This window comes from Typopeltis vanoorti, chromosome 20, assembly GCF_054136105.1.
Source record: "Typopeltis vanoorti isolate ZY-2024b chromosome 20, IOZ_Tvanoo_1.0, whole genome shotgun sequence".
NCBI classification, from domain to species: domain Eukaryota; kingdom Metazoa; phylum Arthropoda; class Arachnida; order Uropygi; family Thelyphonidae; genus Typopeltis; species Typopeltis vanoorti.
The window spans coordinates 105778905-105796130 of record NC_143568.1 but is presented as its reverse complement, the minus strand read 5'-3'; the positions used below and the strand labels follow the sequence as shown (position 1 = coordinate 105796130).

Here is a 17226-nt window from a genome sequence, read left to right as displayed (position 1 = left end):
ACAACATGCACTGGTATAATTATAGTAAGTGATGCTAGAGACAGTCACTGAGGAGCCCAGCTTGGGACACAAGTAGTCTACTTCTATCAAATCAACTTTCAACTGACTCAGTTTTTTTTTTTTTTTAAATCATATAGCCCTCCTGGTGGGTGACCAAGTGGTTATCATACTCTCTAACCAACTGGCTGTGGGTTTGAATCTTGTTGTGGAAATGAATGTTTATGAATGTCTTTAGTTGGGAGATGAATTGCATCACTCAGTGTGAGACTAACCCACTTATTTGGAGTCCAGAAGTCGCTTGATAAAGTTCTATGTTTGCTCTCTATAAAATAATTTCTCGATTTAATGAGCAGTTGGAAGTGCAAATTCAGGGACACTAGAGGTTTTGGGGAGAATAGTTGAGCATGTGTCTAGAAAGGATCATGAACATCTGGGTACAGTTTCCAGTTTCAAATATGAATGGGTTAGTAATAAAATTAATCAGGGGTAACTGTGGACCCAAAGGAATGTTGAAATACCTGTACAGAAATGTCAGAAATAAATAGAAGTTAATATATTGGTCTCTTTGACTTGCCCAAACATTATCAGTATCATGTTGGAAGTTTATTTTGCACTTGGTTAGACTATAATAAATTTAGTTTAATCCTTTATCCAAGTGTAAGCAAACAAAGTTTGCACCTGAAAATATCATCAGGACTGAGGTAAGGTGGTACAACCCACTGGCAACTCGTAACAAAGGTGGACCAAGCTCTCATCACTCCTTGTCTTAGTATCTCCCACAATGCAAAACACATCTCCTTGCGAGCATGTATAATGCTATGCATCAAGGGAAGGGCCACTACCCAGACTGGTTTCGACCTTTATTGAGGTCTCATCAGTAGGAGGCAGACCCAGAAGTGGTGATACTAAGGCAGAAGCACTGGAGAGGTCATATCCACCTAACTTCCAACATCTTTTTTTTAATTCCAGAGTAATTTAAGAATAAGGTGGTACACCTGTTGGCAACTCGTATAGGTGGATATGACCTCTCCAGTGCTTCTGGAGAAGGTCATATCACCACTTCCCTTGATGCATAGCATTATACATGTCCGCAAGGAGATGTGTTTTGCATTATAGGAGATACTGAGACAAGGAATGATGAGAGCTTGGTTCACCTTTGCTACGAGTTGCCAGTAGGTTGTACCACCTTGCCTCAGTCCTGAAGATATTTTCAGGCGCAGACTTTGTTTGCTTACACTTGGAAAAAGGATTAAACTAAATTTATTATTATCAGCATCAAAAAGACCTGATTGACAGAAAGTGATACAGAGATAAGAGACATTGTATTTTCAGACAGAATAAAGGAAAGAGGATAGGAAAATAGGTATTAATAATGATAGCTGAAGACCTTCAGCCAACAAAAATAAAAGATAAAGAAGATTTCAGATCAGAGAGATGGTTCATTTGAGGCTATCTGATGTGAGATATAGACCAATAGGACAAATGTTGTTAGTTGCTGCTATAGACCTGGAGGTCCAGAGGAAGATTTGGATACCATATGCCAGAATGGATCCCTCTTTATAAGCCTATCATTCAGATGCATCATGACCTGTGTACAGATTTGGTCACCTATATATCTTAGAGATCAGGAGGTGGTAGGAGGATTCAGAGATGATGGACCAAGCTGATGACTGGTCTGTGGAATACTTCATATGAGGATAAATTGAAGATGTGTGGGTTGCAGAGTTTAGTTGGTGGGCAGAGGAGAGGGGGACAAAATAGAAACATCAATTACTAAAGGTATTCTGTAAGATTGACAAAAGAAAATTTTGAATACGTGATGAGTAGAGAGAAAACAAGAGTTAACCCCTGGAAGTTGCATAAAAGTATGGAAAGTAAGGATGTGGACTAGATTTTTTGGAGGTAGTTGTAAGGCAGAGGAAGGTGGTTGTGAGGCCCTAACAGTGAATGAGTTTAGGGAGAGGTATAATAGATATTATGTAAATTACGGTTAATGTGGGTATCCTGCAATGAGTCGTTTGACTCAATGAAGATACTATAATACTATTACTACTACTACTGTCCATGTGGTTAGCCTAGTGGCTTTGCGCTTTGCAACCATATGCCTGGGGAAGGAGTGTCCTGGGTTCGATTCCTGTTGCTGATGTGAGGAGCTTAAGGATCTTCCTCAGCCATAGCCAAGTTAGCCGGTCTTGGGCATGGACAGCAGGGTTCCCCCCCAGGGTTTGTTTTTCATCCCGCAAGCAGGCATACTGGCCCCATGAACACACATGGATCTACAGCCATAAATACTTAAACCCCCATGAGGGGGCTCAACTAGCCCCAATAGAGATGGAGGAGAAAAGGGAGGAAACTCCATATGAATAAATAAATAAACTACTACTAATAATAATAATTTATGTATAATGAATAAAAAAATACAAAAAGTAAAAATTAAATTAAAATTTTAAAAAATCTCTTAGTCTTAATCTCTTAGTATTCATATACTATATGTTTACAACTTTTCATGGGTAGGAATCACATTAGAAAAAAACATGGTATTTAATAACTAAATGCAAGTAAGCAGTGGTAGCAAGTTAGTTTTTAACTTAGGTTCTATAAATAAAATACAAAAAGAATGGTAACAAAAATAATTTTATCATCATCTGTTTTATAAATGATTTACAATATCAGTTATTTCATAAACAAATGAGTGATTCTACCAAGTGGAATCAGTCATTTAATATAAAACTCATATATCTTCCTATCCCCAGGAGTTTTCCAATCTCCTAAAGCACTGTTTCCCAGACTTTCAGTACCTGCATATCCCTTTAAAAATTTTAAAATACCACTTGCATTCTTCTCTCATACAAAGGAAACTTTGGAGAAGTTTATAACATTTCATTCAAGCATTAATAAAGGTATTTATTTTTTAACATTTGCATTATAAAACTTACAAACATGTGAAACATTTTTTTATTTATTAAAAACATTACCATAAATACTAACATGATTAAACATATATAGATGCATGCATGGATGGTGAAATAATTGCTGAAAACTGTTACAGTTTAAGATATGAATGATTTCAAAAATTATCAGAGAGTTCAAATTCAAATAGTTTGAACCACACATTTGGGGTGATTGTGTTGTTGACTAGATGTGGCCTTCACCAAAGTCAGTGAATACATGCCAAGAGACATATTTTGTTTAAAACTTCCTTTAGACTTTTTTAGTTATTGACAATATAGCAAAAAAGTGGTACATACTCCCTAAAGACCTTTTTTTATGCAGGGATATGAGATATGCAAATCACACTTTGGGAAATACTGTCCTAAAGAATGACAAATGCCATAGGTTACATAGTGGATATCCCTTAGAGAGCATCCATGAGATGCTGGAGTGACATTTCAGAAAACAGAATTATCTGCATACTTCAGTAATTTCTTAGTACAACATGTTATAGGAGTGGCTAAGGAATTTCTCTATGGGCAGATGGGACTTTTAGTTCATTGAATAAGTGTATGGTAGGCAGTGTTTCTCCCTTCCAAAATTTTCATTATTGCCAAGTACCCCCCCTTATCAAAATAATAAAAATAAATATTATTATTTTTACGGCTATTATAGCCTGTTTTTGTTTAGGAGTGTCCCTTATTTTAAATACATTGGCTTTTTTCCTCAAGAAATTTTTAGAGCATTATAAGTGTATTTTAAAGGAAAATATAAAAGAATAATTTAGGAAGAATATTTTGTACATACCTTGTTTAAATGCTAGGATGACATCATTCTCCCTACTTCTGCTGTTAGGTTGTTAAAAAAAAAGGGGGGGAGAAAACGTTGGAGGAGTGTTTGACGTAAGGCAGGAAGAATACTTTTTTTTGAAAACCTGGGTTTTTTTAAAATAATATATATATATATATATATATATATATATATATATATATATATATATATATATATATTATATATATAACTGAGAGGAGACCTCCACATAGCCTTTAAAGGAATGCAGAGAACCGACCAGGGCTTCTGACCTAATGTCCAATCCTCACCTTCTCGTGGTGCACCCTTTTGGGTATCTACTTGGATACTGAACGGACGAGGATGGGCTGGCAATTTGGGATTTAGCCGACCAAATTGTATTCTTATTGGTTAAACCAAAATATAGAATGATGGTACAACATGACAAAATTTCATGCCAGCTGGGGCGTCGCCCGGTTAAACAAGGCCCCCGTTATTTTCGCCAGGGAACCAGGGTGAAGAGCGAAAAGTCAGCTACTGGAACAAATCTGAAAATAAACCCCAACTCAACATCACCAGAGTTAAAGATCGGTACTATCAACGTAAGAAGCCTGAATGGCAAAGAAATGGAGCTAGCTGAGGAATTAGATAAGTACCAGATCGACATAATAGGGGTGACTGAAACAAAAAAGACCAAAACTGGTGAGATCTTTCTGAGCAATAAATACAAAATGTTATATTCAGGCAATGACAATCAAAGAAAAGAAGGAGTAGCCATAGTATTCAACACAAAATACGAGGCTAATCTTCTTGAATGGCAGTCAGTCTCAAGTAGAGTAATGTGGGCAAATATGAGAATAGGGAACTGGACAATGAGATTTATTTGTGCCTATGGTCCCACAGAAGGTTCTACTAAGGTAGAAGTGGAGGAATTTTTTGAGACTTTAGAAAAAGCAACTGACACAATGAAAAATGAAAAGTTGGTCCTTGTTGGGGATCTAAATAGCAGAGTAGGAAATGATTGTGAGACATACAAAAATATTTTGGGAAAATTTGGAGAAAAGAGCAAAGCTAATAATAATGGCAAATATCTGTTGGATTTCTGCTGAGGACATGGACTGGTTATTACTAACACCATGTTCCAACATAAAAATGTGCACAAATTCACATGGAGAGAAGAGGCTAGGAATAAGAAAAGTCTCATTGACTATGTTATTGTTGATAGTGATGTTTTCTCCCTGGTGCAGGACACCAGAGTGTACAGAGGATTTGAAATTGGAAGTGATCACTATTTAGTCTTGAGCAGGATAAAATTGAATTTCATATTGAAAAGAATAACATGTAAGAAAGTTTTAAAGCGAATAAAAGTTGAGCAGCTCTCAGATGTGAACTGTAGACTAAAATACAGAAAGATTATTGAAAAGAAAATGAAAGTGTTTGAGAACAGGAATCAAACCTTGGAGATTCAGTGGCAAACTCTGAAGAAAACATTGATTGATTCTGCCAGAGAGGCATGTGGTGAGGCTGTCTGTAAGGATAAAAAAATCAGAACTCCCTGGTGGACACAGGAAGTTAAAGAGGCAGTGAAAGAAAAGAAGAAAGCATACCAAAAGTTCCTGTCAAATAAGTCAGCTTGTGCTCTTAGAGAATATAGAGACAAATGCAAGAATGCTAAACACTGTGTAAAACTAGCTAAACAAAAGTCATGGGAAGACTTTGGCAAGAATATAGAAAATAAATATCAAGAAGGTGGCAAAATATTCTGGAGGTTGTTGAAGAAGCTTAAGAATGGAGGAAAGAGTGCTGTAAAAGGAATTAGAGATGATAAAGGTGACATGAAAACGGGAGAAAAAGATATCCTTGAAGTATGGAGTAATTACTTTGAAAAACTGCTAAATGAAACAAGCAGTGATGACAGCACAGTGGTAAAAAACACTGACCAGGCATGCAGTCAGGAATACATATCCATACTAGAAGTAGAAAAAGCCATCAGAGTCTTGAAATGTGGAAAGGCAGCAGGAGTAGATGATATTCAACCAGAAATGCTGAAGTATGGTGGTATAAGAGTCTTACAGTGGCTGCACTGCATAGTTCAGAAAACCTGGACAGAGGGATGAATTCCCGATGATTGGAGTAGAGCTCTCATAGTACCCATATATAAAAAGGGAAATAAAACTACATGTGAGAATTACAGAGGTATTTCCCTACTGAGTGTTCCTGGCAAGATCTATGCAAGTATACTTGAGAAACGGTTGAGAAGAATTGTGGAAGAAAAGCTTGGTGAAGAACAAGCTGGATTCAGGCCAAATAGAGGCTGTCAGGATCAGATCTTCACTTTAGGACAAATAGTCGAGAAAGCATGGGAATATAACAAAGATCTGTATTTAAGTTTTGTAGATCTGGAAAAGGCATATGACAAGGTGCCAAGAGAGAAGCTATTCAATATGCTGCAGTTATATGGTGTCAATGGGGCATTATATCAAGCAATACTTAGTCTTTATTTGAGTTGTAAGTCAGCAGTTAGAATTGAAGGAAGTATAGGAAGATGGTTTAATGTTAAATCTGGTATGAGACAAGGATGTACATTATCCCCTCTGTTATTCATTATCTATATGGATCACATTATGAAGGAAAGTGGTATTAAACATGATATCAAAATTGGAGATGTTAATGTCAGCTCTTTGCTTTATGCGGATGATGTTATACTTCTAAGTAAATCCGCTACAAGTCTGCAAGATTTCCTGACTAAATTGAATAGCTGTTGTAATAGATATGGTATGAAGGTCAGCAATAAAAAGACAAAGACAATGAAAATAGGCAGAATCATTGAAAATGTCAACTGTGTTGTGAATGGAGAACCTGTGGAACAAGTAAAACATTTCAGCTATTTAGGCACGATTTTTACTGAAGACAGTAAATTAAATATAGAAATAGACAACAGAATCAGCAAAGCTGGTATAGTGGGAAGTCAATTGAATAAATTCATATGGAATAAGAGAGAAATTAGTCGGAACACTAAATTAGCTGTATACAAGACAGTGTTCAAACCAGTTTTAACTTATGTATCTGAGAGCTGGGGCAGAAGTAAAACACTTGACCAAAGACTAGAGACCACAGATATGAGAGTCCTGAGAAAGATTATAGGCGTGAACAGATGGCATCAATGGCAATATCATATTAAAAACGAGGATATTAGGAAAGAACTTGACATTGTCAGCATCCAGGAATGCGTTAGCAGAGCTAATCTCAGGTGGTATGGTTACTTAAACAGAATGGACAAGGAAAGATTAGCAAAACAAGTGTTCTCTGCCAGGTTGCCAGCAAAACGACCCAGAGGAAGACCAAGATATAGGTGGATTGATACAGTACAAAGTGCTTTAGACGATAGAAATATAAGATCTGATAATGTTGGAGTCTTGACAAGTAACAGACTGATTTGGAGGAAAATTGTAGATAGGAAATTAATAATGATGTAATTTTTTTCATGTAGTACTATCATATCCTGTATGCCCCTTAAGGGTACATGGCAGGAATTTGATGATGATGATGATGATGATGTATTATTGTACTTAGGGCACTTTTTTGGGAAGGGTTTTATGGGAAACCTGGGTTGGGGAGAGTGTTAACGGGGTGCGAGCCATTTCGGTCGTGTGACCATCATCGGAACATTTTTGGAATAATAAATAAATAAATAAAATAAGTATATTTCGTTGTATTTATTTGAATCTATTATATATCTTATTTGAATTTAGATGTATATGTAAACAAAAAAAAATGCTTTATTTTTAATAGAACAGAATTGATTCATACAATTACTTTTTTATCAGTCGCTATCGTACGCTCTTCACGTTGTCGCAGGCTCACAATGAACCTTCATATACGAAGCTGAATGAAGATTCATGAGTGATTGCTCACGAAGTTTAGCAAACCATGATGCAGTTATCACAATTTGAGTAGGGGAATTCATTCATAATATATAATTTATTGAGAAAGATGTACGTTTAAAATAATTACTTTTTTCTTAATAATGATTCCATGCGTTAATAATGCATAGCCGAAAATTGACACTTATCCCCCCCTCCCCAGAGTATGCTTACCCCACTTTGAGAAACACTGGTGTAAGGCATTGTGTAAGGTTTTGAACTTGGAAGACAGGGATAGGATTTTGTGTCTTTGATTACTAGAGATGCATTGAAGAAGATAAAGTAGATAAAGGACTTGAGCATCATGGCAAACAAGGACTTGATATTTAAGAGTTACAGTATGGGAATGTGAGGGCAACACATTGAATTATTGCAGTGCTGAAGAGGATGTGTAGGAATAAACTAGTTATAGCACCTTAGTACAGGGTTACATTTGGATTATATGTACATATTTGATTTCCTGGGAATGATTGTAGATTAGTGGCCTCAAGCTAGGAGATTAGCTTCATCCTCTGTAAAGGGACAAGCAATCATGTGCAACATGTCGATTCTGAAATGAAGAAATTACGTGTAGCAGCTATGGAAACTATGGTAATGCATACTTATGCACAGTAAAAATTATGTTCAATAAATTATAATTAGTTACACAGATATTTTAGTTTAAATATCTTAAAATGCTGTCAGTGTTAGAATATGAATAGTGGGAAATTCAAAGATTACAGTGCAAGCACATGAGGAATTTGTATCTTTTCATACACATTTGCAAGAGTGCCAGGTTAATTATACTCTTAGGATTTGATATAGATTATTGATAACAATAAAGTTCATAGCAATAACAGGAAACAGTAAGAGTTGAACTTTATCTTTTGGAGAAGGGGAAAAAGAACTGATTTGTTTGATAGGTTTAAAAATGGCAGCAAGCTGAAATTTCTTCACATGAGCACATGCTCAGAGGGGTTTCTCTGATGTATGGGATAGATAGCCTGTAGAATTTATCTCTTTTTTAGGAGCTAGGAATTTCTCCTAGCTCCAGAAGAGTATGGCATTTTTTTTTTTTTTTTTTTTTTTTTTTTTTTTTTTTTTTCAGTGAAGAGAGGATGAACTTAACTTCTAGCTCAAAGCTACAAATTTCCAATTTTACCCAAATGTTTCTTATTTTCTACATCATATTGAGCTCCACATCCTTGCTATGAAGATAGAAATATGTTATGTTTTAAGGACCAATGTTATTTATAGTTCAGGAATTAAATGTTTTCCATAGCTTAAGAAATAACAAAACTCTCCAACAGCCAATAAAGGAAATGTTACTGTTGTAGTAGACTCAATATAAACCTGAGATATATATTGTCCTGTGTAATCATAACATTATGTTGCTATTGGTAGGGACCCACTCCCCACTAACAGATAACTCAGTACTCTTAAATCCTTGTTGGATTATATAATCTCTCTTGACCCATATACTGTTCAAAAACTTAGAACTTATTGGCAAGACCAACCAGTATTTATGATCTTCTGAAACTACGTGAACTTGGATATATTTATGGCCATGTTGGCTCAATAGTAAGTCCCACTTACAAGATTTCCAATTATCAGTAACTGTTTCTTAATTATTATTATTATTATTGTTATTATTATTATTTTTATTTTTATTATTCAGGCATCCATGGAGTCAAGAGACACATTGTGGGAGGTCCTTCCTAGGAAACACCAAGTCTATCAAATACCACTCCTTGAACTCATTGACTTCTTGCTCTCACCACTCTATCAGGCAATGCATTTCATAATTCCACCACCCTCTACACAAAGAAACCACTCCTCGCCCTCTTGCTCACAGCTTCCTTTCGTACTTTCTAGGGGTGGCCCCCTTGTCATCGCTCCTTCCTGCTGCTCCACCAAGTGAAAGAAGTCCCCAGTGTCCAACCTGTAACTGCTTCTCAACAGTGAAAAATTCTCGAACATATTATGTCTCCTTCTTCTATCCACCAAACTCTGCAGTTCACTTTCCCTCAGCTGGTCCTTCTAATTAACATTGTACAGTCCCAAAACAATCTTTGTTATCTGCCTTTGTTAACTGTCAAAGGATGCAGAGGCACCCTTTCACAGTTAATTTATCCCCTTCAAATCCTGGGGACCAAATATGAGAATAGACTGTGTGGTCTGATCAGGATCTTATACAATGGAATAAATAAATAAATTCCGTGTAATCAGAATTACACGGAATTTATTCTGTGTAATTCTGATTACCCCCCATGCAATTTCTATCTAAGCACCCCTGTAACGAATCAGATGTGTGTGGTTCTTTTATGATAATAAAAATTTAAATTATTTGAAATTTCTTAAATAAATTTTAACAGAACAGCCACCCGTTCGTTCGCTAAATGTAACGAACCGGGGGTGTTGACTAGGCAGGATAATCGTTAAAAACCCAAATATTCAAAAAATTCTTAAAAGTTAAAGCAAATTTTGACAAAGCCACTTCACTTTAATTGTTGAATATAATGATACAGGGATTATAGCCTTCTCACTGACCCGAATCGCTAACAAAATTAAAATGAATTTTAATTAAAGTTAAAATTTATTTGAACTAAAGTTTAAAAATTCTTTCATTTTACAAGTTAGTAAATTCTTAGATACTTGTAAAAATTTATTAATAATTTTTATAAGTGGAACTATCTTTTAGGAAAATAAAAGAAACTCAAGATAGATGAGAAAATAAGAAAAGAATTTAGAAATAATTAGAATATTTAATATAAGTATTCAAGAAATTACATCTTTACAGAATAACAAAAAATAAATTAAATTACATAAATATACTTGCATTTTTTTAAATTAAAATTTTAGGGTTTTTGATTTAATATTCACACAATTAGAAATAATGGTCTTAATGTCTAATTCCGCACATATATCATTTTCAATAGCTATTAATGCCAAACTAACAAGCCTTTTTTGTGACATATTTGTTCTTAAGTAGGTTTTAATCAATTTCAACTTGGAAAACGAACGTTCACTGCTCGCTACACTAACAGGTAGGGTTAATACTATTCTTAAAGCAATTGAAAAGTTAGGGAAAGATAAATTATTGGACACAATAAAATTAAGAATATCGAAAGGGTTTAGAATATTTAAATTATCCTTCAGAAAAATATCCCGTAAAGCACATAACTCGTCATATAGTTCTATTGCATTTACGTCTTTATTGTCACTGTCCTTCAAGAGAAATCTCTAAATCGTCACAATCTTTTCGTAAATCTTCGTTATTAATTTGTAGTAATCTATACAAGAAATTGAAATTATCATAATATATTTTTAGTTGTTCAAAACGTTTTATTAACGAACACATTGCAACGTCTAGAAGTATATAAAACACATTCACTCTAAATTTATCTTCTGGCGATTGTGGCGTTTCATCATGATGCACGTAGTCAAATTGTCGTGTCTTCTTTCATAGTCGAACTTCCATACCAGTTTTAAATTCTTGTTCTCCATCCACTCTTCACTCAGTTCTTTTGCCGTTTTTAGAACTTCTTTAAAATTTGTATCTGATTGATACTCTTGTAAGAATATTTTTAAGTTTTCGATAGATTGTAAAGCAACTGTAATGTTCATATTTTTGTCTTGAAGCATTTTACTCACAGGTTTATTCTGTTAAGTAAATCATGCCAAGTTATAAGAGAGCAAATAAATTTGTAGTCCTTTATTTTAGCACATAATGTTTGTGCTTCATGCTGAGTTTCTTTACGAAAATTTTCATTATTTAAAATTTCAAAAAGTTCATCGTAAATTTCTCCTACCTGATATCATAGAGGGTGGATTGCAATAATTTTACTTTCCTCTAGCGTTTTTGATGGCTGTTTCAATGTTAAAATTTTTACGAACTTTAAAATGATAGCCCAACGTTTGTAAGAAAATGAAAAGAAATTGTATATTTCTTGAATAATTGCAAAGAAACTAATTGCATCTGCATTCACTTTGGCTGCATCGTTAATGATTAAATTTAGAGTATGAGCAGCACATGGCACATAAAAAGCTCTAGGATTTTTGTTCAAAAGGAAATTTTGGAGCCCATATTTTTTTCCCTTTCATATTTGATGCATTGTCATACCCTTGACCTCGCATGTCTTCAATGGGAATGTTCCATTTTTCCAGTTGTTCCATTATTGTTGCACATAAACCACGTCCTGTAGAATCTGATATATCTACAAAACATAAAACGTTTTTCCTTATCTTGACAATTCCATTGTCACAGGAAACAAAGTGAATAATAATGGTCATTTGTTCTTTTTTTATTTGCATCAGATGTGCAGTCTAAAATTATGGAATAATATTTAGATTTTCGAATTGATAATAAACTTGTATCCCTCATTGCATTACTTAAAGTTTCCAATATTTCATTTTGTCTGTCTTTACTCAAATAGTGTATTCTATTATTTCTATGTAGGGCCTTTTCAACATGAGTTTTCCATAACGGGATCAAACTTCGCAAACAGTTCGACTAATTTTTAAAAAATTGCCGTTATTCCTTTCATATAATTTATCAGATGATCTGCGAAAAGCTAAATTTTGGCTACCAAGGAATTTTATAATTTTTATCAAGCGTTCTAAAACACTCGTCCAATATTTCTTTTCCGTATCATACATGCTTTGAGTCTGGCAATCAGTAGTAGTTTTGATTATTAAATTTTTATCAAGTTCCTTCCACTGCTTATGATAAGTGATGACCTATGTTCTCTAAGAGTGGAGAATTTGGAAGGAAGTGAGACAAATAATTTTGAGAGCGTATGGTGTGAGGTGGAGGTAGGCAAGACAGGATATTTAGTGGGGTGTTGCTACAGACCCAGGAGCACAGAGGATAGGGACCAGGAGATGTTTAGACAGCTAAGTTTGGCAAGTGCAAGAAGAATGATTGTTATGGGAGATTTTAACTTCAGTAGTATAAATTGGAGAGAGGAAGATGCATGTAGCAATAGGGGAATGGAATTTCTAGAATTCTTGAGGGACAAATGTCTTAGGCAACATGTAACAGAGGGAACAAGAGGTTCAAAAATTTTGGATTTGGTTATAGCATCAGAAGAGTTGATAATAACTGAGTTGACGTCTCTCCCACCAGTTGGAGAGAGTGACCATATGGTGTTGACTTGGAAAATGAATAGACATGCAGGAGTATCAAAGAGACGGGAACTTATGTGGAATTATAAGGCAGGTGATTATAATAGTCTTAGACGTCAACTTCGGGAAGTTTCATGGAGGGAGGAATTGGAAGGCCGGGATATCACCAGTGCGTGGGAAATTGCGAAAGAATATTTGTTATCAGCAATGGTAAGTTGTATACCACGAGTGAAGAAGAGGACGCAATTTGGAGTAAAGTGGATGACAAACAATATTAAACAGGAATTGCATGCGAAAAAGAGGCTATGGAAGAGATATAAGGAGATAGGTGAAGAGATGCATGAGGAATATAAGATACAGGCCAGAAGAGTGACTAGTGTGGTAAGGAAAGCGAAACTGGAATATGAGAGGAGATTGGCCCTAAGATCCAAAGAAAATCCTAGGGGATTTTTTAGCTATGTGGCCAGTAGGAGGAGAAATGACTGTGGAAGAATGATATTGTGGGATAAAAATGGGAATAGAGTGACTGATGCAGAGGACATAGTGGAATTGTTCAATGAACACTTTATTGGAATATTTCATCCTAGAGGAGTCAGTTTTAATGCTAGAGGGATAGGACTGGTACGAGGTCTGGAGGTACAGGAGGAGAGTGTGTTTCAGATACTGAGTACTTTGGATGTCAGTAAAGCTGTGGGACTGGATGGTATTTCGCCACGAGTTTTGAGAGAATGTGCTAGGGAATTGACAGTACCTTTAACGTGGCTTTTCAATGAAAGTCTGGCTTTGGCAAAGGTGCCCAGGGAATGGAAGGAAGGTAAGATAGTGCCATTGCATAAGGGTGGTAACAGACTGGAAGTGTCTAATTATAGGGCAGTCTGTGTGTCATCAGTAGTTGTTAAGATCTTGGAGAAAGTAGTGAGGGACCGTGTACAGCATTGGGCAGATGAGGGTAATGTTATCTGTGAGAATCAACATGGATTTGTGAAAGGACGCTCTTGTTTTAGCAATATGCTAGCCTTTTATAATAAAGTTACAAGAACATTAGATGAGGGAAAGGCATATACTGCAATTTTCTTAGACTTGGCGAAGGCATTTGAGAGGGTGCCACATGATAAGCTGATATTTAAGTTGCAGCACATGGGTCTGGATGTCAGATTGGTCAACTGGATTCAGGATTGGCTGTCTGATAGGTATCAGAGAGTTGTGTATGGTGGAGCAGTTTCCAGGAGGCAGAGGGTTACAAGTGGGGTCCCACAGGGCTCAGTACTAGGACCTATATTGTTTAACCTTTATATCAATGACATAGCCAGTGGATTGCAGGGGGATATTCAGTTGTTTGCAGATGATGCGAAGCTGGGAAGGATTATTAGTAATAGTGCAGATGTGGTAGCCCTGCAAGAGGATTTAAATAAGCTAGATAGATGGGCAAATGAATGGGGGTGTCAGTTTAATGCAGCAAAATGTAAGGTCTTGAGGTTTGGGAAACATCGATGGGATGCTGCATACTCTATGGGAGGAGTTATACTGGAGGAAGTAGGGGAGACAAGAGATCTGGGGTTGATGATTGATAGAAACCTGAAGTTTAGGGGACATATTGCAAAGGTGGTGAAGGTAACACAGAGGATTGCTGCTATTATGAGAATGACACTGACCTGCAGAGATAAGAGGGTTATCATTCCATTGTATAAATCTCTGATCAGACCACACTTGGACTATTGTTCTCAGATTTGGTCCCCAGGATTTGAAGGGGATAAATTAACTGTGGAAAGGATACAAAGACGGATGACAAAGATGGTTTCAGGACTGTACAAGGATAGTTATGAGGATCGGCTGAGAGAATGTGGACTGCAGAGTTTGGTGGATAGAAGAAGGAGAGGTGATATGATTGAGACTTTTAAACTGTTGAGAGGTGGTTACGGGGTTGACACTGGGGAGTTCTTTCGCTTGGTTGATCAGCGGGAAGGAGTGATGACAAGAGGCCATCCCTGGAAGTTACGAAAGGAAGCTGTGAGCAAGAGGGTGAGGAGTGGTTTCTTTGTGTGGAGGGTGGTTGAGCCGTGGAATGCATTGCCTGATGGAGTGGTGGGAGCGAGAACGGTCAGTGAGTTTAAAGAGTGGTATGATAGACTTTGTGTTTCTCAGGGGGGACCTCCCCTCAGTGAGTCTTGACAGACTTTATGTCTTAGGAAGGACCTCCCTCGATGAGTCTTTTGACTCCTTGGAGGCCTGAATAATAATAATAATAATAATAATAATAATAATAATAATAATAATTAAGAAATTTTTCATGTGAGTTAAACTAGTCTCATGTCTATGCAAAGTTGTAATTACATTTCTCCAATCGTTATAACCGTCTACAAGACTACTTGATTCAGTAGGTGCAAAAAGTTTGCAACAAAAGCAAAAAACAGAATTTAAAGTTTTGGAATAAATGAGCTATGTTCTTTGCACAAGCTCCCCATTTTCCATTTTTCTATTATAATACATGTCGCCAAATTTACGACCATATGTAATCTCTGGGATATATTATATTTTTCTTTTGAACAGGCCCCATTTCAATTAAAGCAACTCGTAATTTTTCATCAATTTCATCAATTTCCCCGTTCACCTGGATTTTCTAAATTTACAGAGACTAACAATGTGTTAGTTTCGTGGTCAACTACAACTAAATCTTATTCATTTCATGGTCATTGCCTTCCTCATTACCAGGTCTATTCAACATCCAACAAAGTATTTCATTCTATTTGTCTCTGTCCCACACCATTCTGCCTAAAAACCATTATCATTATGTCTTCATTGCATCTCTACCTTTTATGGACATAACTCTTTTTCTATCATCAATAGCATTCCACCTCCCCTTTTACCCTTTCCATCTTCACAAAATACATCGTATCCTTCCATGTCTATTCCTGTTATGATGTTATCCTCATCCGACCAAATCGCATTTATTCAAAAATTTTGAGTGAATGAACTCAATCAGTGCATCCATTTCCCTTTTCAGATACTTCTAGCATTTGTGTGCAAACATAACAGTTGATTCCTGGATCTATAACAAGTTTCACAGATTGCTTTTTCTCCATTGCTTTTTTCTCCTTATTCATCCCAGAACTTTTTCAAATCCAACTGTTTCTCTAGATCCAAGGTCATTTCCTTCTCTGTTTCTCGGCACATGCATTCACATCCTCTTGGATCATCAGTCTTTCTCACGCTGTGTTTCCCTGTCCACCCTGAGTCTCCTCCTTTCCCTGTTTTTCTTACACACTTGTTCTCTTATTCTGTACACTTATGCTACCCACTTCATTCATAAGCACCACTTCAATCTCTGTTTCCTTACTCTCTCCCTTCTCTTTCACATCTCTTCTTACTTGATCATGTTCATTCTCTGCACTCATTACTCTCCCTTCCAGCAGCAGTCTCTCCAAATGACTCACAACAAATTCATTCAAATGTAGTCTATCAAACTTATTCCACATATTAAGAAACTGCATTCCTTTCTCTTCACACATATCTGCTAGCGTAATAAAAAATAATAATCAGTTAAAGCATTTTATTCCCTTATAGGGAGCAGGCAAGGCCTTTCAACCCTATCTAGCCTTTGTAGACTGAGAGAGCAATTCATTCTCCACCATAGCCAACCAGAGATAGCTGGCCCATGACGATCATCATTTATGAGCAGCAACAAGTGCTATCATCTCTTGGTACCTAACTCTAACAAAATGTGTTACTGTCTGAAATAATGTGGGTTCAGTGGTCGATTTTCTTGAGTTTATGGGATGAAAAATTTAAATTTACAGGAGAAGAAACCCACTTTCCAATGTCAGAGATTGACTTACTTAGGAACCAGTTGAAGAAAGGCTTAGAAAAAGTTCCTCCAATCAGCAACCATACTTGAACATAAGTCTATTTTTGGGCATCCTAGCACAGAGGATGCAAGCACCACTTCCACTAGTTACACAGGCAAATAAACATATTATTCATAATTCTGGCTCTCTGCTTCATATCATATCATCACTGTCATACCTGGGCAACATACTGACTATCTTTCCTTTTACACTATTATCTTTTATCCTTCTCCACAAACTTCTGCTATCCAGTGTTACATTTTCCTTGCTCCCAGCCAAGTCATTTGTCTCTACTACCATTACCAATTCCTTTGCTCACTTACTCCTCATATGCAACACCTCAATCACTCTATTCAGATAATTCCATTGCTATGGAATTATCTGAGGGTCATTATTCAGACTAGGTTTCAAATTTATTGTACTTCTCCAAAAACTCAGTGATCTCCATCATCACTCTAAATCTCACCATATGACCTTAAAGGATCTCTACTATTACTGCAAATCTGAAACCCTCTCCAGGACAGAAAACTTCTCAGTAGCTCCACTCAGTGACAGGCAAAAATCTCTCTAAAAGGAATTGGTAATGGTAGTAGGGACAAATGACTTGCCTGGGAGAAAGGAGAATGTAACACTGG

The 17226-nt window shown here is 36.2% G+C and overlaps 1 protein-coding gene across 1 annotated transcript in view; it reads left to right on the top strand.

The window, feature by feature from the left end:
- The window catches only part of LOC150095751 (Na(+)/citrate cotransporter-like), a 371638-nt gene that overhangs the window by 175902 nt on the left and 178510 nt on the right, over positions 1-17226 (top strand). The window lies entirely within an intron of this gene.